This window comes from Thermobia domestica, chromosome 10 (genome assembly GCF_964235325.1).
Source record: "Thermobia domestica chromosome 10, izTheDome1.hap1.1, whole genome shotgun sequence".
Taxonomy (NCBI): Eukaryota; Metazoa; Arthropoda; class Insecta; order Zygentoma; family Lepismatidae; genus Thermobia; species Thermobia domestica.
The window spans coordinates 44149502-44176182 of record NC_137463.1 but is presented as its reverse complement, the minus strand read 5'-3'; the positions used below and the strand labels follow the sequence as shown (position 1 = coordinate 44176182).

Genomic DNA, 26681 nt, shown 5'->3' with positions numbered 1-26681 from the left:
GCTAAAATGCGATGTGCAGAACATTTTAAACGCTATCCACAAGTTTCTTACTTTCACAGATTTGACAGAATATAACAGTAATGGGGCGTTTACACTTGGTAGATTTAGTCGCACGACTAAATCGACTCGCTGCATTTGCCACTAAATCGAAGCAACTAGGCCGAATCAGATCGATGGATGTGTTCAATTATTTCAACCACAGAAAATAGAACGTCTTTCAATTCAGTTGCCAGTCGATTAGTCCCATTCGATCAACAAGCGATTAAGTTGAAGTCCCGTTTACACGGTCGATTAAGTTGAAAGTGACGTCAATTCAACTGAATCGAACGCAAATCGACCAAGTGTAAACGCCCCATAAAGAAACAAGAGATTCTGTCAATAATGATGTTAACTCAAAATTGCCGTTTATGGGTTTAATTTTGTAAATTGCCGTATCTGAAGCTCAAAATAAAATGTTTCCCGAACGAAGAATGAGATATAGACAAAATTTTAATCCGAAACAAAAATGGTTTTGTATCTTGTTTCTTGGTGTGTAGTACTCTTCTTGTTCGACAGATTAAATTTAGGTAATCAGTAAAACATGCCAAGATATATAAATTCCAGGTAGTTTATATGATGGTTAGGCAACCAAAATAGCCTGGTGATGTGGGGGGCTCCGTAGCTTATATTTGCTCCCAACAAATGAAATATGTCATTTTGAAAATCAATCAAGACGGCCATCCCTCGACTGAACACAAGACTCAGACGTACTGGATGTTGTAAACGCACTTTCTTAACTGCAGAATATACTACAGGAAAATCAAAAGGATACTTGAACCGGAAAGTTATAAAAGGTCAAAAAAGCAAAAATTTCCGTTTTTTTCAAAAAAAAAAAAAAAAAAAAGCCGACGTTTTGCATCTCTAAATATATATATATTAACTTTTACATCTGGCTCAAGAAATCATCGATACAAGTTTAAATCTACTAAGTTCCGGATTTCCTTCCCCATTAAGTTGTCTTAAATGACAAAAGTCAAGACCGAGTTACATTCTAAATCGAACACAAAAACTATAGATTACGATTGTTTCAAGTTAATCTTCTTGCCTTCTAAACACCTACACAAACACACACAAAAATGTTTTTTCTGTTGATCTAAATTTCTTGTCCGTAACTCGAGACCTAGCTAAATCGCTTTCTCGCACCATAGCACGGTATATTTACTCCATTCTCATCTTACAAAGAAAGGAATTTTTCCAAAAACAATACCTAGCTAAACGCCCTCCTTACACCCGAAACGAGGTTCAGCCGGTTTCTTGAAACTCGTCTGACAAAATAATTAAAACAAACGAAAATAAAGTAACTATTATCAAGTTTTTTCACACTTTTCTTCACATTTTGCGCTATTGATAAATTGTCTATGACTATTTTGTGGTACACTGGTAAAGGATTCATTGACATCGGTACCACAGTTCTTAAGTTAAATGCAGCTGCAAGGGTTGATAGCCTGTTAATCATGTCATACAAGAACGGCCAAATTAGTAGCGTGATAAACAATATCTTAACTACTTTGTTTCAATGTTCATTGTCAGTGGTGCCCTATCCCCCCACCCAAATGCCTAAGTGCAATTCCCGCCAAATTTTACCATTCTCTTTCTTTTGCTCCCAAAAGAGTAGCACAGGAGATCGGAGTTAGTTGTGACTAAACCAAGGTACCTTGCTTTATAGGTTACATTTTATTCGATTTCGTAACTTCTTTTCATTCTTAAAAATAACCTTATGAAATAACAAGTTCGATTGTGCCATTTTCAATTTAAAACTCTCCCCTTAAAATATCTAACACGGAGCAACTTGTGACCTAAAATCTGTCTAGGAACACTCCTGTCCGCTGTTTCAGTTATCTTTCAAAAGAGTGAAATGATTGTGATTGAAAATCAACGATGACGTCCTCAAATATATCCCCTTTTCGTCACTTTGTTTTCGCAGTTTCCTTTATTGAGAAAAAGGAAATCGTAGATGTAACAGCCCAGCTTCCGCTTTCTGAATTGCAAAGTGAATGGATTAACTTCCAATACCAAGAAATACATTTCTGAATTCAATTTCTATTGTTATCTTTTGTCCATAACAGGATTGCTCTTCCGACCAATCTTTACACGTTGCGTGGGTATTGCCCTTCGTAGAGCTTCCCTTTTGTGGTTTTCCACCTTGGTGATTTTCTACTCGTGGTTATTCCCCTAATGGCATGAGTCAGATTCTGAAAGTGAGGCACTACTTGGTTATATCTGAAACGGTGACAAATACAAATCAAGAAAAATGAACATACTCGAAATAGTTTTTAAAACTGCATTTTCTTGATCTTCAACTGAAAGAAAGTGACGCCGCATAATCGAAAAATACTGTATATATTTTAGACTTTTAGCTATGAAATTGTATTTCAGATGAAAGCGAAAATAACAATTCTTATTGCTGTTGGTGGTTTAAAATAATCCCTAAATTTGCTCACAACCACGTACATTTGTGACCAAAATGAGTAGTTTATGTCAAATTGTTCAAGCTGGCAAGTTGTTCAAATTTTACTAATCCATAATTCTTATTATTGCAAGTATATCAATACACTGCTATCACATGAAAAATAATAAGGTAACTTAATTTACCATTGGCTAGGGTTGCCAGGTTAAAAAAAAGTTTCGATTTTACTAAAAACTTGAGATATTTAATTACAGCAAATATCTCTACTATACTATACATAACCAGATTAACACTAAAATTGAAATTCTACTATCATAAAATTAGAATCCTGAAAGTTAAAACAGCTAGACTAATTTATTTATTTTATTTAAGAATACATTACACTGAAATTCTTTTTCTTTCTTTTTTGTAAACTTAAATGATATTGGTTCATTACATGTTATATTCTCAAATGTGTTAAACAGTACAACATTCCTGGAAGCTAAGGGGCCTCAAGTCTATTTCTGTGATTGCGTTTTCAAGGCGAGATTCTTGTTCGGGGATCGAAATAACGTATTTCCAGTTTTACTAGACTTCTCGCTCACAACTCTCTGCACCGTTCGTAAACCCGACAGGACGCTGCGAGTTCGCCGCAGAGTCCACAGTCTGTTTCGTGATCCTTCACATGTAAACAGTGCAGTGGTGACGAAATAGTAACTAATTAGTCTATTTTCCGAGACCAAAATAAAAATATTAACATTTTGCCACTTTTTAAAGATTACGATGTGGATACAGATACAAGTCTTGGGACACAAACTGTTTGTACAAAATACAGACATCTAGCAACCCTATCATTATCAATTAGTTATTGGGAAGCTGGTAAGAAAACCACTTTTACAAAGTGTTAAAGATTATTTTAAATATCGTGGGTAGCCATTCGACTAATCGCAGATACGAAGTTTCAACATCTTTCAGCTGTCTTCTACCATGTATCCTAGTAACTACCTTTTAAATTTTGTATAAATTACTCCGTTATTTGAGTTCCCATCACAGTTAAGCATGGGTCTTAATATAAGGGTGTGAGGAAGATTAGCAGAGTTGTATGAATAACATATACAATGTTTGAAAGTCCCTCATTGAATATGATCCTGGAGTAATGTAGTAGTGATTTATGTTTACATGGTTAGGGAACGATGGTCTACATTCACGAATTTACTGCAGTAGTTGAACTTCAAACAGCAACTCTGGGTCCGTATTACTAATACAATATTTAAATGTAGTAATCAGTAGCGTACCCAGGAATTTATTTCGGGGGGGGGGTACAAACTAAGTGTGAAGGTATTTTATATTAAAATTCCTAAAATTGCCCCTAAAATTAGGCTAAATTTACACAAAAGTAGAAATTTCGGAAGGGGGCCGGACCCCCAGGACCCACCCCCTGCGTACGTCCCTGGTAGTAATAATTAATTTTTCATTAGGAAGTGTATTTATTCATTTCAATCACCTGTAATTGATTTTGTGCCCCTCAATAAGACCAGTTAATTAGTGAGGAAACTCACGAAATTCATAACCGGAGAACTGCCGCGAAGAGAAATAACAATGAAACCTTCTTGCAGCACTTGCTGATAATGCGTAGTGCTTTCGATCAGGAGCAGAAAAAGACGTTTTGCATTATTATTATTATTATTATTATTATTATTATTATTATTATTATTATTATTATTATTATCTGCTTTCAGAAAGAGAACCTTTAATATATGATTAGTTATAAAGTTGTAAGTTGTCCCTTCAAAAATGTTGCTCCTTAGTTTTCAGAAATCTAAAATAGTTAGACACTTTAATTAGATGTTTCCAAACTGTTCAGAAATAATTATGATCTCATGAAGCACATGTAACTATTAGAAATAAATTGTCATTGCCGAACTGCTTATGAAAATTTTATTATTATTGCTGAACTTGCAATAATATTCAATATTAACTTCAATAATAGTGAATGTGTTAAACTTTAAGTGGGTAATTTACAATTAGACAAGATGCAGACATTCTATGTAAACAATTTTACACCAACCGTGAAACGAGAGTAGGTATCATGTACGCATTCTGACATTTTATTCGCCGCCAGTCGCCAAGATCTAAAACCCACGGCACCGAAATCATATCGTTACCAGGTGTTTGGTGCTCCTTTTGAGCTACTTCGGTGTTTTTTATGTCTAGCGTCCCACAACTGACAACGAAATACAGGCAAACTGCCAAGTTACTTCCTCCAAACGCTGCAACAAAACGCTGGAAGAAAACTCGACCGAGTCGCAGCCAAGACAATGGAGGGGAAAAAATGGATTAAATTTCGATTAGTTACTGCGGGAACCACGAAATAACTAAGTAATATTGATAATTACTTATTAAATTCGCAGAGTGCGAGATTTCTTCTTCTGAACAAAACATCTGTTACTCTCTGAAAGAGGAAAAAGGAATAACTACTTTATGACGTAAGTTCTAGACTTTTTTCATTGAGGAAATTACGTCATCGATCTAAGCATTACGCTACAAAAACGATGACCGGGCATTTCCGAGAATGAAGCACGCATATTATATATATATATATATATATATATATATATATATATATATATATATATATATATATATTCACTCAAATTTTATTAATTCTGAAACGAAACAGTTTCGAACAAAATCGCGCCATAAAAATTACACTTATCACACAATACATAAAAAGTTCGTATAATTTATGTAAAATAAAATAAACGCTAAATTTAAGCATAATATCAAATTCAAACCGTACTTCTTGTGGTGGGCAAATACCGTGTCCGTGGGTTTTCTAGGGGTACTCCCGTTTCCTCCCACTTCATTCACTCAACCATTGCATTCGTTTCTCATCATCACTGTCTCCTCTACCCTAGCCAGCACAACTGTGCGACGATTTCATTTCATTTTTCAAACCACAATTTTTCTAAAGTTTTTGAAAGTCTTTTTTTATTTCTAAATCTTAAGAAAAATATATAGTTCATATGCTTAAAAATAATTCGTTACAAGCATTAAATCCTCGTAAGAAATATGGGCAGTAGAGGTTTTGTCATGTTTCGCATGGAAAGCAACAACTGCGCTAATAGCTAATGTACGATAGTGCCCCCATATAAAAGCAAATTATTAAAATTATAAAACTAAAATTATCGTTTTTGAGAACATTGCTAAGCGGCTAGCGTAAGCGCCTTTAGCGTGGGAGACGCGGGTTCGATTCCCGATGGGAGCTCATGTGTTTCGGATTCCACGTTAATCAGTAGGTCCCGCCTTATATAGGCTCGCTGCTGACAGGGATATTAAAATCAACTCGAACTCAACTCTCTTACTTGGAAAGTAAAATAAGAATTGATAATAGATGCAACTAAGATGTATAAATCTTCAGACGAAGACGGTATCAGAAACAAAAAAAAGCTTCTAGCACGAAACATTGATATAAAACTGAATAAAAGATTGACGGTGACATACGTACGGAGTATAGGGTTGTATGGGTTGCTTGGACTCAAGAAGAAGACGAAAAAACAGAATAGAAGCATTCGAATGTGGAGGTTCAGACCTGGGATTGTTTTTGTAACTTCACTTTGATGGAACAACTTTAAGGGGGAGGGGGAGATATATAAAAACGATCGAAAATGACCGATATTAGTATCGAATCCATAGTTTTTGGAGTCGCTGAGATGAACAGTGACACTTCCGATGTTGTTTAAATAAAAGTTTAGCCCTTGATGTCCAAAATTAAACGTATTCTCACCGTGCAAAGAACGGGTATTCTGCTAGTATTTTATAAAGAAAAGATAGAATGATTGAACATATTATGAGACGGAGAAATCACGTAATTGGAGCTGTGATTGAAAAGGCAGAAAGAAAAATGTATACACGAAGGTCGTAATTGAAATATACGGTCGAAATATTACAAGATGTAGGGAAGGAGGAATGATAAATCTGACTCAATGTGGAGAAAAGTGAAAAGCGACATCAAACTCTTCAAAAGATTGCTGACCGGAGAAGAGAGATATCGAAAATTAGCATATCGTTATAGAACTTGAGAAAATGTTGTGAATATAAAATGAAAACAGTACGAAAAGTGATTCAGTTGAAACAGTGTGTTAATTATAAAAGCTGAGAGGAAAAAAAAAATATAAAACAGATTACCAGCTTTCGGTAATTCGATAACATTAGTAGTATGGAGGAGAAATAAAAACCAGAATCGAAATAGGTAACGAAGCAATGGGTGGATTCCTTAAAAAACAGTTTAACGTCGTACGTTTATGCCCTTTAGGCTAAGGGAGACTGTGACTAAAGCATGAGAATAATTCGTGGAAGAAGAATGTGAGAGGAAACGGGAGTACCCCGTAAAAACCTACGGACAGGATGTTGTCAACCACGAACTTACTTAGCCGGGGATCGAACTAGGGACCCCATGCACCAGAGGTAAGCGCTCAACCACTGAGCCACCGTGCTCCCTTCAGTTGGACTGCAATCTCAACTGTCGGCAAGAGTACCATGTGTATTACTACCAAGGTCACATGACAAATGTGACTAACTCTATTGCTCAAACATATTACTTAGCACGAAATGTCATTTATTGGGTAAACTGAATCTTGTGTCGCAATATATATACACCATTAATTTTGTATTATGGAGAACAAACATGCATATGTATTACAGCAATTTTATAAATCACAATCACTCGAAATGTGGGTTAAGAAAAAAAAAACTCCTGAGCGAAGATTGGAAAAGTTACTAGGAAACTTCCTTATCTCGCAGGTAATTAAAAGGAAGAAAAGGAACTAAATAGTATAGTATTCAAGGAGAAATAGAACTAAGAAAGTGGTAAATGCAATGGAAACAGAAAAGACGGAGGTATAAAACTAAGTTATGAGCCATTAAGAAGGATAATTTATGTCACAAGATCTACAGTATGTATTTAAAAAAAAAAAAAAAAAAAAAAACTTAGGTAACGACAAGTAATCTCCCAGTGGTGTTCAAGGGTTATGATGATAAGAATGTTCTAGCAAAAAGACTAATAGGCCTATAATGTTAAGCGGAAGACTGAGAAAGATCTTACCCATGCACAATGTAGACACAAAAATATAATATCACAGGCAAACCTAAAATTAATTTCAAAACTAGACTTGACAAAAAATTAAAAAAAAAAAATTCTTTCTAAGATTCCGCACGAACTTGGCCACACAAACATTCTGTTACTTGATATCAATGCAAAAATCAGATTTTTTAGTTGCGTGACTTCAAGCTTTTGACCTTGAAGAAGCGAACCCCTTTCCTGCTATTCTTCAATACATCGATCTACACCCAGCTGGATACAGCAGAAGACATGGGGAAAGGGAAGGACCAAATATAACAACGACATGCGGAAATGTTTACACAATTAGAATATCAAAATAAATAATTTATTATTACTAAGAAAACAAAGCAAACAATTCGACTAGTCGCACTATTAGTACCCTAGCTTTTGAGCGCGCAGTCCGGAATTTTTTTGGGTCATTCTACTGCATGTATTAGCACGTTTCGATTACAAAAGAAAGCACTAAGGGTTGTGTTTGGATTGTCACCAAAGTCTTCTTGCAAGCCCATCTTTCGAGGACAAAAAATATTATCACTATCTTGTGTGTATCTATATAAAATTATCTTGTTTAACGTAGGTAACAAACATTTATTTATTGAAAACAGTATCGTCCATAAATACAATACTCGATTCGTTAATAATTTGCATGTTATCTCCCAAAATTTCTCGTTTTTTTCAGAAAAGCGTATATATATTAACTGTACAAAAATTTTCAATAAGTTACCTGACTTTCTAAAGCAAAACAAATCATATTCTATGTTTAAATATGATCTTCACGAGTTCTTAGTAGATAAGTGTTACTACTCGGTAAATGAGTTTTTTGAAAACAATGTATAAATGTTTTTTTTTAAAATTATATTATGAATGTGTAAGCTTATAAAAGTCATAGTTATGTATGTATTACTCTATCTGTAAGTTTTTTATAGCATATATGTAATTATTTTGTAATTCTGACGACAGTATGCGTACTCGAGAATACTCTCATTTGTATGCAAAACAGGCAAATAAATAAATAAATACTGTATTGTTAATCTCTTCATATAATAACTATAAAAAAAGGTTTCAGTTCTACGTTCCTTAATCATGTCCCTGACCAATGAAAATAAACATTAATGAAATAATGGAATCAAATGCTAAAGAAGCAGAAGAATTTTTTCCAAAACACAAAACATGTGGTGTTGGTCACCATTAGACATACATTAATTAATTATTCTTGCTTTACGCAATTATACAGTACTAAGGTTGTGAGGCAGTGGTCGAAGTGAGACGGTATGCGGTGGTATGCCATATCGCATCTGGTTTTTAAGTGATAAAACCATACTGCCTCTGGTTTTTAAGTGATAAAGGCATATCGCATCTGGTTTTTAAGTGATAAAGGCATATCGCCTCTTTTTTTTTTAAATGATCAAGACATACCGTCACTGGAGAGTAGATGTTAAATCCATTTTTATACACAGTAATTGACGAATAGCTTTGCGCGTAAGAAGAGTTTATTTCTTATGTAGAAAGAATTTCTAAGCTGACAACATCGAAATCTTTCTCTAACATTTTGTTTTTAAAATGTGGTATCTTCAAAGAAGTTCATCTAGTTTATATTTTGATGTGCCATATTGAATTGTTTCCTTCATATGTGTGTGTGTGCGTGTCTTCTTCTCTTAATTCATATAAATGTCGTATTTTGAGCATGAGCAGATTTAAGCGTTGTCTGATGTGGAAGCGATTCTTTCGGGGGTTTGGAATAACCCGAAGTCGAGTGGGGGGGGGGGAAGAAGGCCGGGACCTTTACCGCAGGAAATTATTAAAATAAAAACTCGATTTCTGAGCATTTTCGTGTATAATTCTCTATAAGGGGATTTTTTAAAAAGAAAGTTGTTGGCGAGGGATCAAAGTATCTCCATGCCCCCCCGTAACTAATAGAAGCTCTTCAGTGGTTTTCAGTCATTATGTAAATAGAAACGCAATCTTTTAAGCAACATTCCCTCACTGTATTTTGACATTTAGTTAGCCGGTGTGTCGAGTTAAAATCGTAGTAAAACATCCCACCTGTTTTTTTTCTTCACTTCGAACACTGTTATGAGGCATGGCAGCTACTATTTATCGTAACATACTGAGATTTGAAGCCAATGGAGTTGCCCGGGCATAAAGATCAAGCCTTTCCCTACTACATTACAGTATATCCGAAAATACAGTACATTACAGTATATATATATATATATATATATATATATATCGGCTTTGGCATTTCAAGAAAAGTAAACAGCACGAAGCATGATAAAACTTTACGTCAATTTCCCGCAATTCCTCTACCTCAAACATTGCACTACACCTATTTATTTCTCTATCTCAATATAGTAAGAATCAAATAGTGTTACTACTAGAGAACTATAATCTAACTCTATTTCATACCTGAAATATACTCTTCAAAATGAAAATCAGGTCTAAAACTTATGAGAAACGAATGAACTAAACCCAACACCAGGCGCCACACATTTTCATTCGCTCATCCAGCTGGAATTAGCTTTGATCATGACTGTCTCACTACAAATAGTGACTACTTGCGTATCATTAACATTGAACTATTAAAACGTCTCCAGCAGCAATTTACTCAATGTCTGCGATGTGCAAGTGTTCTACTCAATTCGCCCACAACTTAAAACGATGTATATTATTCTTCCTTTCTGCAGCGAAAATAAACAGGAGACGCCCTTTGTTTGATTCATAAAATGAAACTTCAACGGTGTCATCTCTCTCACTCTAAGCCATCTGGCGATTATTTTGTTTACCTAACTATCGATTCAACTATTAATACAGTGTGTTCAATTGCACATAGTAATAAAACTAGGTGCCAAAGTGAAGGTCTACCTCTCGCACATTAGGAATCACTTTTTTCATTTTTAGTTTTTGAATGCCCAGCCATTAAAAAATAATCTGGTTGCCCATTTCTCTTTGAAGATCCTTGTAGAATTACACCAAACAATAACAGTACCCAGGGAGATCGAAATTCTTGTAATGGAAAGGGACAAGAAAAAATTCGCAAAAATATTTTTGTAAATTGGGAACTAAATATCGGTGTGAGTGTAGCAGACAAAAAACAAGTGCTTTAATCAAAACTGTACTCATGAAAGTCAGAGGTACTGAACAAAAACAAGGTATTTTTTTTCCGAGGGAGGAATACCAGAAGTTAGGAAAAATCAGGACAGAGCGTCGTTATCATGGATGATGGACACCCCAGCAAACATCAACTTTACCTCATATCCAATACTTACAGATGCCAAAGAGAAAGTATCCTACCCATATCATGAGCAGGAAATATTTAACAGAAGCTAACTGGTCAGTTTGCATATCACTCACCATTTGTTTTCTAACTCTATGTAATAAATGACTTACTTTTAAGTCACATTCAGGTGCTCTCTTATTAATTTTAGTGCTTGTAATTCCGTCTACCTTCACTACACAAAAACAGGATGTGTTAGTGATTTATAGATTGACTGAAGGTAACTATACGGAGCTGCATACGATAGACGTCATCTACATCGACTCACACTTCTCTTTAAGACTTTGCGTTTTCAACAACCCTCATACTTATCCAACGACTACAACCGTTAAATGCTCATAACGATCACGATACAAGATCAAGTGTAAATAAACTCCTTTCTCTTCCCCTACACTCGCCGAAATATTATTCAAATGCGTTCTTTGCATCCACCATTCGTGCATGGAATGACCTTCCATCCAGCATACAACAATCTCAATTAATCAATCTATTCAAGAAGTCGGTTGAGCAGACCATCCACGAATCTCTCTAGGCTTACTGATATCTGACAAAATGCTGATTTTTAATCTTCTTACCTTTTATTTGTTTCTCGTATTCTTAAATGTACCTGAACATATTGTGTTTATTAGTAATAGTCTATGTGTGTGTGTGTGATGATTGAAGTGTAATTTTTGTGTCAGTTAAATTATTAATGTAAAATAAGACTAAATAAATAAATAAATAAATAAATAGAGCATTAAGCAAAACTGCTCACTCACATATAAAGAAAGACAAAAACTATTTTCAACGCAATTTGCTTCTTCAAACTTAATTCGATATTTACTATTTATGTTATTCTCTTTCAAAAAACTTCTATAATAAAAATCCATAAAACAGTGTGGTTACTCCACTTGATTTGGCAACAATCATTCTTAAACAAGAAAGCATAACATATCAAATTTTGAAGAAGTAAGTTGCACTGACAATGATCTTCTTTCTTAGAGAGGTGAGTGAGTAACTTTCTGTATTTATGTTCATCTTCTGCAAATCTAAAACACCATCCCATGTTACCGAATTGCTCTGTTGAAGATGGGAGACAGTGTGTCATCGAAATCTATTAAGAATTAAAATGCATATGAAAGTATTTGAATTTCGTAAATTCCATACTCATTATTCATTATTACTTTTCACACAAATATTCAGAAAAAGTAATTTACTAATATACGATTTTTTTTTTTTCCTGAGAAAAAGAGCACATGAAGATACCGATAATATCCTTTATTTTCAATGTGACTAGTTCAAGGACTGAAGCATTAAGAATGAAAACAGTTTAAAGTATTTTAGTAAATAACGTTTTCATCGGTACACAATTCAAGTTATACCTAGTGATCACGACTGAATTAGCATTGCCATGTTAATGCACTCTAATCTGAATTGCAATCTATGCAGAAATAACTGCATGCAACCTATCGCAAAAACAGCTGTGTCTGTCATATGATTTCAATACCAACAAGTTAACTACATTTTTGATGTCCTGAATAACTGTTGCTATTTAAAAATCCATCGAGTTAAGTAGGTGTGACAAAACGTATATTATCATACTAACTACATTCTAACACGCTATCGTGAAAGTAAATTCATTCAACCTTTGATTAAAGAACATGTTTTAAATGCTGACAATGACCTTGAAACTAGAATAACTGTAAGCAATGCTTTTGGAGTAATATTAATAACTTAACACTTTCTGTAGCATACCGTCATTAATGACTTCCCTGTAAGATGTTAAACACAATCTAAAGCTCCAAATCCATGAACCGATGTAAAATACATAAACTAAAATAGAATAAGTAGCAAACAGGAAAGATTCTTAAATAACGCTCCCCTACGCTCTCTGCCACTTCTTTTTCTTACAAGTAGTTTATGCATTACCGTTAGGAGAAATCAGATAATAATAAAAAGAACCAGATACTTAACAGAGTATATATTTTATCTACAGTATATAAATAAATAAATAAATAAATAACCTGTTCTAGAAGAATGAAAACTATCAATTGCATCAGATTGCCAAAGAACGATATACCTTTTAGGGCCATAAAAATTGGTTTTCCCCTATTTTCTCGAAAACTACACATGGGAATTCAACCCCAAATATTTCATTTTATTCAGCTTGATGTCCTCTATCGACTGGTGGATTGGAAAATTCGTGGCCTGACTACGAAGGAAGCAATTATTTTCTGTTTGTATACATTAGCGGCGTAGCTATGTCCATTGGTAAAATTTTATTTCTCTTTTGTTCCAGGCGAGGAGTTTATAAGGCGCTAAGTCGGTGGAAGTAATGGAAATCTGTGACATTGAAAAAATCGACCAGGGCAATGCGCGCGTTCACACATTTCTTGCATCCATGATAGAAATTCATTTCTGTGGGTTCGAACTATTACCGCACCCGTCCTGTTCGTCTGATCTGGCTCCCTCGGACTTTCACTTGTTTAGAAACCTTAAAAAGTTTTTTGGGAGGTCAGCGATTTCTTTAGATGCAGAAGTGAAAAGTGCTGTTCTGGGATATTTTGCAGGGCTTGAGGAATCATATTTTAAAAGTGGTATAGAAGCGTTACCGCAGAGGTAGCCTACATGTATCTCGGTAGAGAGAAATTACGTGGAAAAAAAGTAACTTATCCAAGTATTTTCAAATTTTGTAGGCAATATTACAGTTAACCCTTATCCGGGCAACCGGGGCCTCCCAGGCCCAGTAGCTTCAATTTTCTAAAATTTCTCAATAACCATACATATTTCGAAGACATAAAATACTGAATTCTTCTATCTTTCGTCGAAGTTAAAATCATGAACATATCGAGTTGGTAAAGCTAATGTTTTTTTTTTTTTTTTTTTTTTTTTAATTTGAAAATCTTTTCCTGACGTAACTGGGCAACCGGGGCCTAGGAGGCCCCGTATAACTTTAGTGAAATTCCTGTCAAATATTAGATCAAATTGTCACATAATTATATATTGAACACGTGACTATTGTAACCTTTAGTCGGAACAGTATGCGGCAACAGACATTGAATTTTGAGTGTTCTGCACTTAAAATATATACTGGGCCTCACAGGCCCCGGTTGCCCAGTTACGTCAGGACCGGATTTGCTATTCTGCTTGACTTACAAAAGCGTGACACGAAGTTTCGCTACTTGACAAAAATATATACCGGTACATTCTAGACTAGTCTAAACAGTAAGTGACAATAGGCATTGATTTTGTGTATTCTGCACTTAAAATATATACTGGGCCTCACAGGCCCCGGTTGCCCGTTTACGTTACAAAAATGTCTTGCCCGGATAAGGGTTAAACAATTCATTCAAGTTTACGAGTTCATTATAAATCTAAACTATAGCTCATTAACATTACAGTATACTCTGTCGTCTTGCTACTGTCATAATGAGAACATTGATGAGAGTGTACTTTAGTATCATTTTCGTTTTAATAGTTGAGTTGAGTTTAAAGTCCCGTTCGGCAGTAAGGCTATATGAGACATTTCGTCTTAATAGGTGAAGTGTTATTTGTTGGCTAGAAATAGCAATATTTGTAAACACCATAAAAATTAGTTTTTCACGATTTCGAATATATAAAACGATAACCATACGCCTGTCGATCTTTATGGTTGCGAAAAATGGTCGCTTACTCTAAGGGAAGAACGTAGACTGAAAGTATTTGAGAATAAAATCCTGAGACAAATATTCAGACCCAAGAAGAATGCAAATGGGGAACAATACAAACTTCACGAGGAACTGCATAATTTACACTGTTTACCAAACATTGTTAGGGTCATCAAGTGTAGGAGGCTCAAGTGAGAAGGTCATATAGCAAGAATGGGAAGAAAGTAGGAAGGCTTTCAAAGTTTTAACTGGAAATTCAATCGGAAAAAGGCCATTAGGAAGACCTAGGTGCAGATGGTGCAACGACATCATCTATTTCCAGTATAATTTTAAATATCAGGCAATGCGTGATTTTAAAATATGCACTAACTAGTTCGAAGAAGAAGAAAGTACGAAAAAGAAATAGAATCAAAAATTGATTCTAATATGATAATTTGATGAGCTTTTGTCTTTACGTCGTCATAACAACGAATTGTAAATAAATGTTATAATTCTGGATCCATCATAAAAGGAGATGTACGCATAATCATGAGACGTGTATTTAATTTAATAAGTGTGTGCCACAATAAAAGCCAGGAAATCTAAACGCAACATAAACTGGTTTAAGTGATTTTAGTAACATAATCTAGATGTAATTAGACTGAGGACCTATGTATAACGAGTTACGTTATAATGGGAGGACAATGCTAAGATGGATCTCGCAGAAATAGGAATACCGAGTAGAAACTGGATCCAGTTGGAAAATGACAGAAGTCAGTGGAGAGCTTTTGTGAAGGCGGTATTGGACCTCCTGGTTCCATACGCCATAGTTAGTTTAGTGTTCTAATTACTTTGAGAATGGTGGGGAAATCCTCTCTGTAAGGAAATAAAAGTATCGTTGGAGGACGAGTTTGTATGGGAGTGTACTGCAAAATATAATACGAGTACTCTTGAGATGATTTTCTTCTAAAGCACAAGCCATGTCTCTATAAATGTCCCTTAATTTGCTCACCGTTACGTAAAAGTAATCCAATAAGAAGATTCAACATCATTAATAAATGCTGAAAATGTACACAGAACTAACCAAGCATGACAGTTTATAAATTTTTAATATTTGTCTATTGTGTAATTTTGCGGACACAAGTTTCTGATCGAAATTTCCTTGTGACTCTTCCCCAGTTGAAGGAATCAATAGAAAATTTATTTTCAAATTGTAGAGAGTATTTTTTGTGCTAAATACTTGAGCTGGGAATAATTCTTGTCCGTTATGAAGAAGATAATAGCATGTTGGGAGGGTAAAAGAAAACTGTCCGTGTCCGTATCTCAGAGTGTAAGTAAAAGGGAGGTTTCTTTTTCAATAATACATATACATTTTTCCAGGGACAAGAAAGTTTGTCCGTTATTATGGAGCTGTCCGTTAAGGGAGGTTTAACTGTATTTAATTAGAACTTATTTCACTTACTTTAAATTCTAATGGAATTAAACTGCTCGATTACATACCTAAGTGGTCAACTTAAGAGTAATAATCCATATGCTTAATTAAGAAAAAGTGTTTTTGTCATTATGCAGCGCCAAGTCGGTTTCGGTCGATGCTACCACCAGTATCAGTCGACAAACCTTCATGCAATCTTTGTTATTCACTAAATCTATCCAAAGTTAGACCTGAAGTGCTGACTTCTGATGAGTATTATCACGAATCTGAGATTTTCTTGTAAATGGTGTCGATATGTCATCTTATTTACTATTTTCATTTTTGCAATATTTGTTACGTAATATTTAAAACACGGTGCGAATAGGTGTTCCAGGGATTCTCCCGTTTGCTCTCACTTTCTTCCTTCCATCATCACTATCTCTATAAGTCTCGGTGCATAATCATGGCACGTTAAAGTAAAACATACATATTGTTAGAAGGTATTATCATTTTTACACTGTTATTGCAAGTGAGGTATTTACAATAAGTGAACCGGAAGAATGTGATCAGCACGTATTTCACCTGAACACAGGAGGGAAACAAGTTCGCATATTCAGCAGAATACTGACCGTAAAATGTAACTGAAACAAAGGCACTGATATACAAATTAGTGATGTGAAAAGTGTTTGCATGAAGATTCGCCAACTGATGAAGATGGCAGCGTCCACCAAAACAATTTTGACACGAAATAAGGACAACGATACAATAAGTTAAGCACACTCTTTCTTTATAATTAAATAGTATGCATCAGTTGCGTCCTCTCACTAATACCCGTTCTTCATACGGGGGAATAAGTTAATGAAAAGCATTTGAACCCCTTCCTCCCCTTAGGATATGCATTTCAATAACCCTTAAGGTAATTTATTTTTGGTTTAAAAAAAGAAAATAAAAAAGACTTCCCCTACCAACTACGGACACTCTCGAATAAAAGTGACGTGATACAAATTTAGCATTTTAAAATTAATTTCAAACTGTTCTGCCGTTTATATATGACGAAAGAAACGTACCTATAATGCTCCCTTCAGCCTCCTTAAAACGGAAGTTTTCAAAAACGCTGGTCCGCGTGTCTATTTATTTGTAATGAAGAGTTTATGTACCGAATTTTATCTTCCTAACTTAACAGCCTCGTGACAGTCTCAATTTCTGGCATGAATTATGACATGCATTTTAATCTGATATGTAAAAAAACAGCTCGGAATAAGTGATAACTACATTCCAAATTTAATTCCAAACGGTTCAATTGTTTTCCCGTGATTCGCTCACCCACAGGATGACAAGATCAGTTTCATTTTAATATATTAGATATATTTATCTCATGGTTCCAATGACTGTAACCAATCTGCCAGCTTTATTACATTGTTGTTTTATCTCATAAATGGATCAGACAGACATGTTACCGAAAGAACGGATAGAATGAGACTGGCAATCGGAGGAGTTTGTCTCAAACTACAGAGGTGGTTTCACAGTTACTGTTTCATGCCCGTCGTTAGAAGATCTCCAAACATATCATCGCCCATTTACATATAATAACCTCAATATTAGTATTCCTTTGCAAATGTTTTATTTCTTCTTAATCAATTTAATTATGCTTAATTATCAGATATTATCCTGTGTCCCTTTTTGCCTTGAAGTCCAGGCGACCATCTAGACTCTTAAAAAGAAGCATACAGGATAGTATCTGAAACAATCGAGTTGGATTTAAAATACAATTTCTAGACAGGAACACTAATAACGAAGTTAGTATCTGTCTATAGAAAAGATATACTCCTTGCACGCCCTATATAATATCGTCGCCTGTTTAGAGTAAGAATTTCCCTTAATACCTGACGTTTATCTTAAGGTTCCAATGAGGTATATAAAATGTCTTATATTCAAAGAATACATCACCCATTCATACGTCAAATATGCTTTTATGAAACGCCAAATATGCTTTTATGAAGCTCGATGATGAAATAACTTTATATTGTTAGTGAATTAAATTGAACTTCATGTGAATTCAAGCGCAACCAGTAACTGCAATGTTTGGTGAGGAGTAGACTACGCAGAAGTTTTTGTGAATGCAAATAGTGGAAGTAGTTTCTCCATTATTTACTGACTGAAGATATAGATACATATTCAGAAGAAACGTAGGTAGGTTTAAGTTGCTTAGCTTCTCCATTTTTTAGATTGACTGACGAAAGGAGTAACAAGCACGCCGCTGAAATGATTTTAGCATTGAATTTCGTAGAAGCATTAAGGTAGCATAAACAAGCTTGTGAGTTATTCCTCTAACAAGTATGTCCTAGATGTCATCTGAGTAATATTCTTGCATTTATCATATTTCTATTTTAGGGGAACGCCAACTCTTGGAAGCTGTAAATTGTGTCAGTCTGACCAGACATATTTGTATCATAAATCTCAATTGAAAATTACATTAAAGGGCGCAGATTAACGTCGGTTTCTCCATGACACTAAAACCTGTTCTAGAATTGGGAGAGAACCAATATACTGGTAGCCATTTTGCCTTGACCACGCCATCTTCTTCGCCCGGAGAGGATACAGTAATAAAATAACACACTAACTATAGCAACTATTTTTGTGAGTTAGCCTAGCACCGTATATCGGTCAGTGAGTGGAAGATTATGTATTGCATATATATACTATTTATTGTATACTACTATCTTATCAATACTATCAATGATTATTAAAGTTTTAAGAAAGAAAGAAAAAAAAAAACTGTAGCTGGCATAAAATACTATGAGTAAACGATGGCTAACCAAACAGGTTTCACAATTCGTATGTATGTATATTAGAGATGCAAAAAAGCCGGCTTTTTTGAACTGATGTTTTTTTTTTTTTTTTTTTTTTTTACATAAAAAGCACTTTTTTTTTTTTTTTGGAAAAAACGAGGATTTTGGAAATTTTGGCTTTTTTCATTTTCATGATTTTTCTATCTAAATAGCTTTCTTATAGTATATTCTATAGTTAGATAAGAATTCCATGACCTAAATGCGATATTTCGCTCTGAAATTCACCATCAAGATGGATGGAGCACATGTTTTACGAATTAAAGCTAACATGAAGAATGTAGTATTTGAGGGCAATTTTAGAGGTTATTTAACTTTATTTTAACTTTTGAGTTATCGACATCTTTTTTCTTCTCTAGATCATTTTAGTTTGTCACCCGTGTTTCATTTCTAAGAGCTTAGTACTCTAGCTTCTAGCGCCAAAGTTAAACTTGCCCGTTTTTTCTATTTATCCGTCAAAGCGTACGTTTTTCAATATATCCGTCAAACCGTACTTCCAAATTTCTGTTATACTGTAGTTGTGAAGTGATTTAGCAATAATTTTCCGGACACAACCATGAATACCAATTTATACAAATAATCAGAAGCGGATTTAGAAAAGTACTTTAGGAGGGTTTTTTCTGATTGTTTCGTTTTCTAAAAAACTCCTAATTTTATTTGGGAGGTGCTTGAAGTTTATGAGTACAGGCATAACTAATATTTAGTTTCGTTTATATGTTTAGCAATAATCTTCCGGATACAACCTTAAAGATCATTTTATACTGAGAATAAGCGGCGGATTTAGAAAAGTATTTTGGGAAGGGTTTTTCTTACTAATGTTTAGTTTTTCTAAACATTTGTAATTTTTATTTGACGGTAGCTTAAAGTTTATGAGTAAAGGCATAACTAATAGATATTTCGTTTGTTGCAGACATTCCGTAACTTTGGGGTACAGGCTTCAGTCCGAAAGACCGATCCCCTAACCTTCGTAAAACTGTCACTGCTGGTAATTAGTAATAATAACGATTTAAAAATAAGAAAGGAAGTCGGCCAACTCACAGTACACGCACTATTTCTACTTCACAGATGGAATGAAGAAAAGCTTTGTCAGAATGGTCGAATGCTGGATTGAATCCAGGACTTCCCGATAGAAGTGCAAAAGCTAATCACTCACTCATGTTTGTTGTGCAGTTGTATTTAGCTTAACTTAAATATATTCCGTAGTCCTTTTTTTTTTTTTTGGGGGGGGGGGGGGAAGTTCCGTAATGATATGTTGAATCCCTCTTGTTAAAAATTCAGAAAACTTGAGGATTGGGTCAACCATGATGGTGGTTATGTAAAACTTAACTATAGAATTTCAAGAATATACAGAACCAAAAGCTCTAGATGTGCAGCTTGTAAGTGTATCATATAAATCTAAGTATCTCTCTTATGTTTTATTTTAATTTTATTTTGTTTCAAAAAGAGGGTATGGAATATTTTGAAGTAAAAATACTACATACAATTTTGCTAGTTATTTGTGTATTTTTTAAAAAGAAGTGTTTACTTTTAGGGTTGGCTGGTTTACCCCAACTTTTTTTTTAATAACTGGTTTAAACCAAAAAAAATAAAAAGAACGAAAAATGCGAATCATGTGAACTTCATGGTAACGTTTCCAGATATCAAACCATCTGCGATAGTTTTATTTCCCTTTCACCTTTTAATCAAGGTGTCCCATGTTCAATTCTCGGTCGAACCATAACCCTTCTTTCATGCGTAAACCAAGTAGCGGTTCAGATGTCAGTTTAAGCGAAAGTCTTCTCCTTGATAACCTCGGTATTTCGTAAGGATGTTAATCCTAAACATACGAAACGAAACCAAATTGTATATTCCTGCATGCCTAAATGCCTGTTGTTTTATAAAGAAGCCAAGATTGCTTAAATATATTGATAGAAATTGGCAAAATTTATCGATTGCCTACGTAGCTTCCAACATCAGCTTGGATTGGACTTTCAATGATATCTACGCACTAAATTTGTAATTTAATACCTCAGTTTTAGCGTCCTGATGGATATGTTGACCTTTAAATTTTATATGCAAAGCAATAACAGGATTTTTCCGTTATTGTCTTACATTTCAAGTAATGACGGGATTTTCCCGATGGTTAGGGCGGGAGCTTCTCAATTTAAGAAATTTACTGACCGGACTTCTTTAAGCTTATGGGAGTTCTTCCGGCATAACCCCGCTGTTGCATAAAAACACCAAGGCGAAACAAACTTATTTCTGTGAATATGTAATACAAATACATAAAGCAAAGAATCTAAACCAAAAAAGCCTGGTTTAAACACCCCCCCAAAACGGGTTTTTGGCATTTTCAAAACAAACCATGGTTCGTGCCAACTCTGCTTACTTTTGTATATAGGAGGTTAAAATATTCTTATTATATACATTGGTTAATCCTTTGGAATTCATAATGTAAATATGTTGAAGAAAAATCGTTTGAAATATCTTTTCGAAATTCATAATTTATTTTCGAGGTTTTATATTATTATCAGCATCAACCACTAATTAAATGACTTTTTGTGTTACAGAGAAGCGAAACAAAGTCTGCTTTATCAATTTAAAGCAGAAATTTGAAAAAAAGCCCAAAATTTTCCAAGCAAAAAAGCGAAGCAGAAAAAACCGACTTTTTTTCCCAAAATAGCCGTTTTTTTTTCCGAGCCCTTGCATCTCTAATGTATATCCAGAGTAAAGCAGTCTATTGCAATGTGACGATTATTGGCTGATTGTATAAATGTAATTAAATCGCTCTTGATTTCAAACTGTTTCGACACGTTTGCTTTCTACCTTAACCTCTATATACTAGCCATATCTAATTTAATCGCCGAATAAATATATAAAATAATAAAGAAAAAAAAAGTGAGATAGAAACGAACATATATTCTCCTTACCTTTACGCATCAATTCATTGCAATCAGTCGTGGATAATAGCAGGTTGGGTCGTTCAGAGCCGCTTCATCCTATGAACAAATATAATTGATTTCAATATTAGTCATATCATTACAGTAATATTCACATAACATAGTGGAGGAATACTTTACATTTACTCTTCCAAAAATAAACACACAGAAATTGCTTCAACTCTTATTAACTAATTCAGCAATCAAGAAAAGTGGGGAAAATCGAACATGTTACTTGGGTTTCATATTTTTTTTTTTTTTTTTTTTTTTTTTTTTTACATTACGCTGTTACTACAATGAATGAGTTTCATTACTAAACAAAGTGTAATTTTCGTAACGAATCGTACGGAGTGGCCCAAAAATATGTATACGGTCCCGTACTGATCAGTCATGACATTTTATATCATTTATTATTGTTATCCATACAGGTATTGACTTAGTTTCTTCCTTATCTATTCTTAATTTATTTTCACTCATATCTTAAGCTTGGAACAAACCAAAGCAAATAAATTCATTCTCTTAATAAATTGTCATACTTGATCGATGCTGGTCTGTATATCTACTTTTGGGCCACTCTGCATACATAACGTATTCAAGTAGGCTACACCGGACTAGTCGGTTTGCTACTAACAGTGTAAGTCATACAATAATACAAAGAGATTTTCATTTAAAATATTGGTTTCTCAGATTATGACAATCGGATGATTAAAAATTTCATATTATCTCCATAATATTGTGCTCAATCAAAACAGACAACAGAAACAAAATTCGATTATAGAAAATAACAAGGAATTAAACAACATATTCGAATATCGAAGTTAATAACAATAAAACTAAATGGATTCGATATAACTGATGTAGAAGAGCGAATTCAACAAAAGCTGTATGCGATCTGAACACTTGTAAATGTTCGAGTAATAATATCGAAGTGTTCTGTAACGGCTACTAATTCTTTTATAATCTATGCAAGTCGTTCTTCTTTTCCTTAGAAAATACCGTTTCAAAATAAATTGAACGATTATTTCGACGGATTACAGTACATTAAGAACGATTTTCACAGGAGTTCGCTCCTACTACTCGAAACGCCTTACTTTTAGTATTATTTCCCTGACTTTGAAAAAAGGTTTTCAAAACATCCCTCTACAAGTAACGACTAAATTATTACATATAAACTGACATTTCAACTTTGAAGACACGTGAAATTACACTACTAACATCACTTTCTAGTATTATAATCTGTCACAGACAAATTTATTAATTTTATTCAAAGCTATATTTAAGGAATTGCATATTATGGAAATACACTAGCATCACACTCTATATTCCTTGACTGAAGTTCTATTTCATTAACTGAAAATAGTTCTTCGCAGGCTTACGTACCCTTACCAAGAATATTTACGCTTTCAACTTTATACTGCAGAAGATGAGAAATCAGAATGGCGAGATCAGAAACTGGAATTATGACTTTGAACAGAACAAGGTTTGTCTTATTATATGCTTTTATTTGTATTCTGAATTATAAAACCTCATGCTCAAGCAATGACAATGGTCCACGAACATTTAGCCAGAGTAGGCACCATACATTCTTTCGCAAACTCCAAGTTGCAGTCCTAAATATTTCATAAATAAATATTTTAACGTAGTTATTTATTGAACAAATTCCCAGATACAGCATACATTTTACACAGGGAAATGTTAACAACCAGAAAAAAAAAAAAAAAAAAAAAAAAAAAAAAAAAAAAAAAAAAACCACTAAATATCAACAACAGTAACACCAACAGAATCAACAAAGAGTGTAAAAGTAATATTACTTGGTGAGCATTCGTTTAATTACTCTATCAAACACCGGGTAATTCGAAAAAAAAAAATGTTCACATCAGTTGTTAGATAACTAAAATAGTTCGCTATTCTATGAAAAAGAGACCTCTCTATAATCGCCAACCTATGGCAGGCAAGACGGAATAGGTGGGTATTCCGGGAAGGGACACGTAAGGATTGTTCTTAAAGTAGGGTTTCCGATCTTAAGTTCCCACTAACTATCTTATGAAGAAATTTCAGATCAGAGTTATTTCTGCGTAGTCCCGATGGCTTGATATTAAGTTGTCACAAGAGTTCCTCCTTAGCTAATATTCGAAGTGCGGGGACACGAAAACGTACTATTGCAATATAGTACATAGGAAAAAATGAAGCTATCTAGAAAGCAAAGAAAAAATAAGTAGTGACTAGACGCCGTAAGAAGAGCAATACAAACCAATCAAGCAATCAAGCGGTATCTGATCCCTGCTCTACATTCATGACAAAATAAAACAAAAATGATTGTCTCTCCCAGATCTCTTCTCTGGTTTATCGTCACTAGATTCATCTCATGGTATCGTCCCCTACTTACAAAGAAGGTAGCAAACGGCCACATAAGCTCTTGCACAGTACTACACAAACACACTCAAAAAACCCACAAACATTTATCCAACTATCTTACAGACAAAATCGGTTTAACAACAATTAAAATTCCGCAATATGTGAAGAGCTTCCTCAACTACCTGTTCAATGCCGAACAACCTTGAAAGGAAGTTTTGAAAGTAATTTTTACTTTCACCATAATTAAGAAAAAAATTAAATTAAAAAAAAAAATGTTGTGTAGAGGATATGTGAGAGTTGCTTTTCTCTAATTTCTTTTAAAATATACTAAATTCTTTCACTTTAAGGACGGAAACCTGTTTTGTACTAATAAGCGGAAGTTTATATAACAAACACAATAATAATAATAATAATATTAAAAAAAATTAGCAGCACCTCTGTCTTGTCAATCTAAACTAATTAGCACCAAACCAGACTATACTCTTCGCAGATTATTGGTTTTAATATTAACATACGGTTTAATGAATTTTCATTCAAACAACAAATTTTCCGAAGGTCTTTAATAAACTCATTACTTTTTTTCTTGTTTTGAGTTTTGGAAAATAAAGAATACTTTAAAAAATAAGCCACAGTTACCTCCACAAAATCGTATGGAATCAACTAACAAGCGTTTTCTAGCAATTTTCTTAAGACCGCGGTTTATGTTGTTATGAATGTCAAGTATACAAATTTCTGCCTAAGTAACAACTAGGGGAGAAATCAATTTTAGGTATTAAGAAGAGAAACTGGTTGGGGCATTGGCTAAGAAAGAACTGTATCATGAGAGACGTGCTAGAGGATATGGTGGCAGGAAAGAGAGGGAGAGAGGCGAAGGAGGATTTGGCCCCTGCTGATATTGTCTATTACATTTCTGTCAAAGTACAGTGAGAAAGTTAAATGAATACCTTTCACACTTTTGTTCATATTTTATCTTATGGTGATGATAGTATCTCGTATGGTTCTTTTTTAGACAGTGAGTTGAGATTTTGATCAGGGTGGAGGTCCAGAACTACAGCCCTCATAAACCCCTCCCTTAATCCGGCCCTGATATAACTATTGAAAATGATTTATAGTGGATGTTAACAGTGAAAAACTGTTACCATATTAAGCATATGAGCAAACTTTTATCTTCGCGTTGATTTTATCAATCTCTTTTACCCCCTTAATCTTGAAATATTTTAGCACCAAACATATAGTCATATTTTCTATATAGTGTCAAGTTCCATTAAAATCGGGGATATTTTAAGGACCTTATTGTGTGACATACAAAATCGAATGGTAGAAGCTAGTTAACGTCCCCTTCTAATTGCTTCCAAGAACTGATAATTTCCGAAGAACAAGTATTTACAAAATTACATGTAAAACCAAAACAAGAACACTGAACCTAAATTAACCTGGTATAAATGAATATAAGAACATAGCTTATTACACGGACACGCACATAATTTGCAGAGTACTGAAATATCCTTACTTTATTAATACATCCTTCTACACTCTTACTTTATTAATATATCCTTCTACACAATGTAACTTAATTCCCCAGGGATGATCAAAATGACCAGATATCCCGTTTTAGCCGGGATAGTCCCAAACGAGACTCTAAATGTCCTGTTTTTGGGTAAATACGAACAAAGTGTCCATACTTGTTATTCAATATATAAATAACCAGAACAAATTCTACACGCTTTCGTTAAAATGACTGCGTGTCGAACTATTTTGGTACCAACAAATGTTGGAAATTTCTAAGCCGTGCCTGGAACTGGTAATTTTGAGTCACCGGTACTTAAGAAACACTGCGGTATCACTTTTAATTTGTAAATTGAAATTCTGTATTTTGTAAATTGAAAACACTACTAGCACCCAAAATTCAATTTGGAAACTTTACATCTCCCCCCGTCTCCGCCACAAATACGCGTCCCGTTTTCGCAAGTTAAAATTCTGGCCACCATATGGATGATTGTCTTGCAAACTAGAGAAACTCACAACATCCTCAACTCTCTGTTTCGTACACACTTATAGTGGGAACTATAGACATACTTGTTTTAGTCAATCCGTTTGTTGACATAACACGCTACATTCTGTCTTATAAAATTTACCAAGTAACTAGGCCTATCCTCAACAAAACTCTCATTTGCAATTTTAGTCACCTGTTTTGACTTCTTGTAATTTACGTTCTTATGCAACAACAACATATGAAGAATAGGACTCCTAATTACGAGAATTCGGTGCAGTTGGTGGGTGTGCTGATCAACATGCAGGACCAACCCTTACAGTATACGAAGTTCCCCACTCTACTATATCTCCTTCAAGAGAGCTCATTTAACTGCACACGAGAACGTTATTCTGTCTAACTGTAATGGTTTTGTTAAGTTACCTTACTCTGTACTGTGCAATTAAGCACATGTACACAGTATGTGACGTTAAAGAAAAACACTCCTTAACAATCGGACTGGAAGTATAACGTCTCGATTATAAGCCTAAGTTGATAAAGACTGATTTGCCAATTGAACTTTAATGGCCTGGACTCTCCATGAACTGTTGATAAGCCTCGAAAATACAGAATTAAATAATAATGTCCCTATATTGATTACCTGAGCACCAACAACTAAACAACGTAGACAGCGACGTATGGCTATTAAAAAATCAATAGCCTTCCGTAACTTTGTTTGACAACAAACGAACTGAT

General features: G+C 34.3%; 1 long non-coding RNA gene across 1 annotated transcript in view; it reads right to left on the bottom strand.

Moving 5' to 3' along the window:
- Window positions 1-26681, bottom strand: part of LOC145662475 (uncharacterized) — a 59046-nt gene that overhangs the window by 31227 nt on the left and 1138 nt on the right. Inside the window, exon 2 of the long non-coding RNA XR_014127058.1 lies at window positions 21593-21661. This is a non-coding gene — a long non-coding RNA (uncharacterized LOC145662475). The remainder of the gene's footprint in view (window positions 1-21592; window positions 21662-26681) is intronic.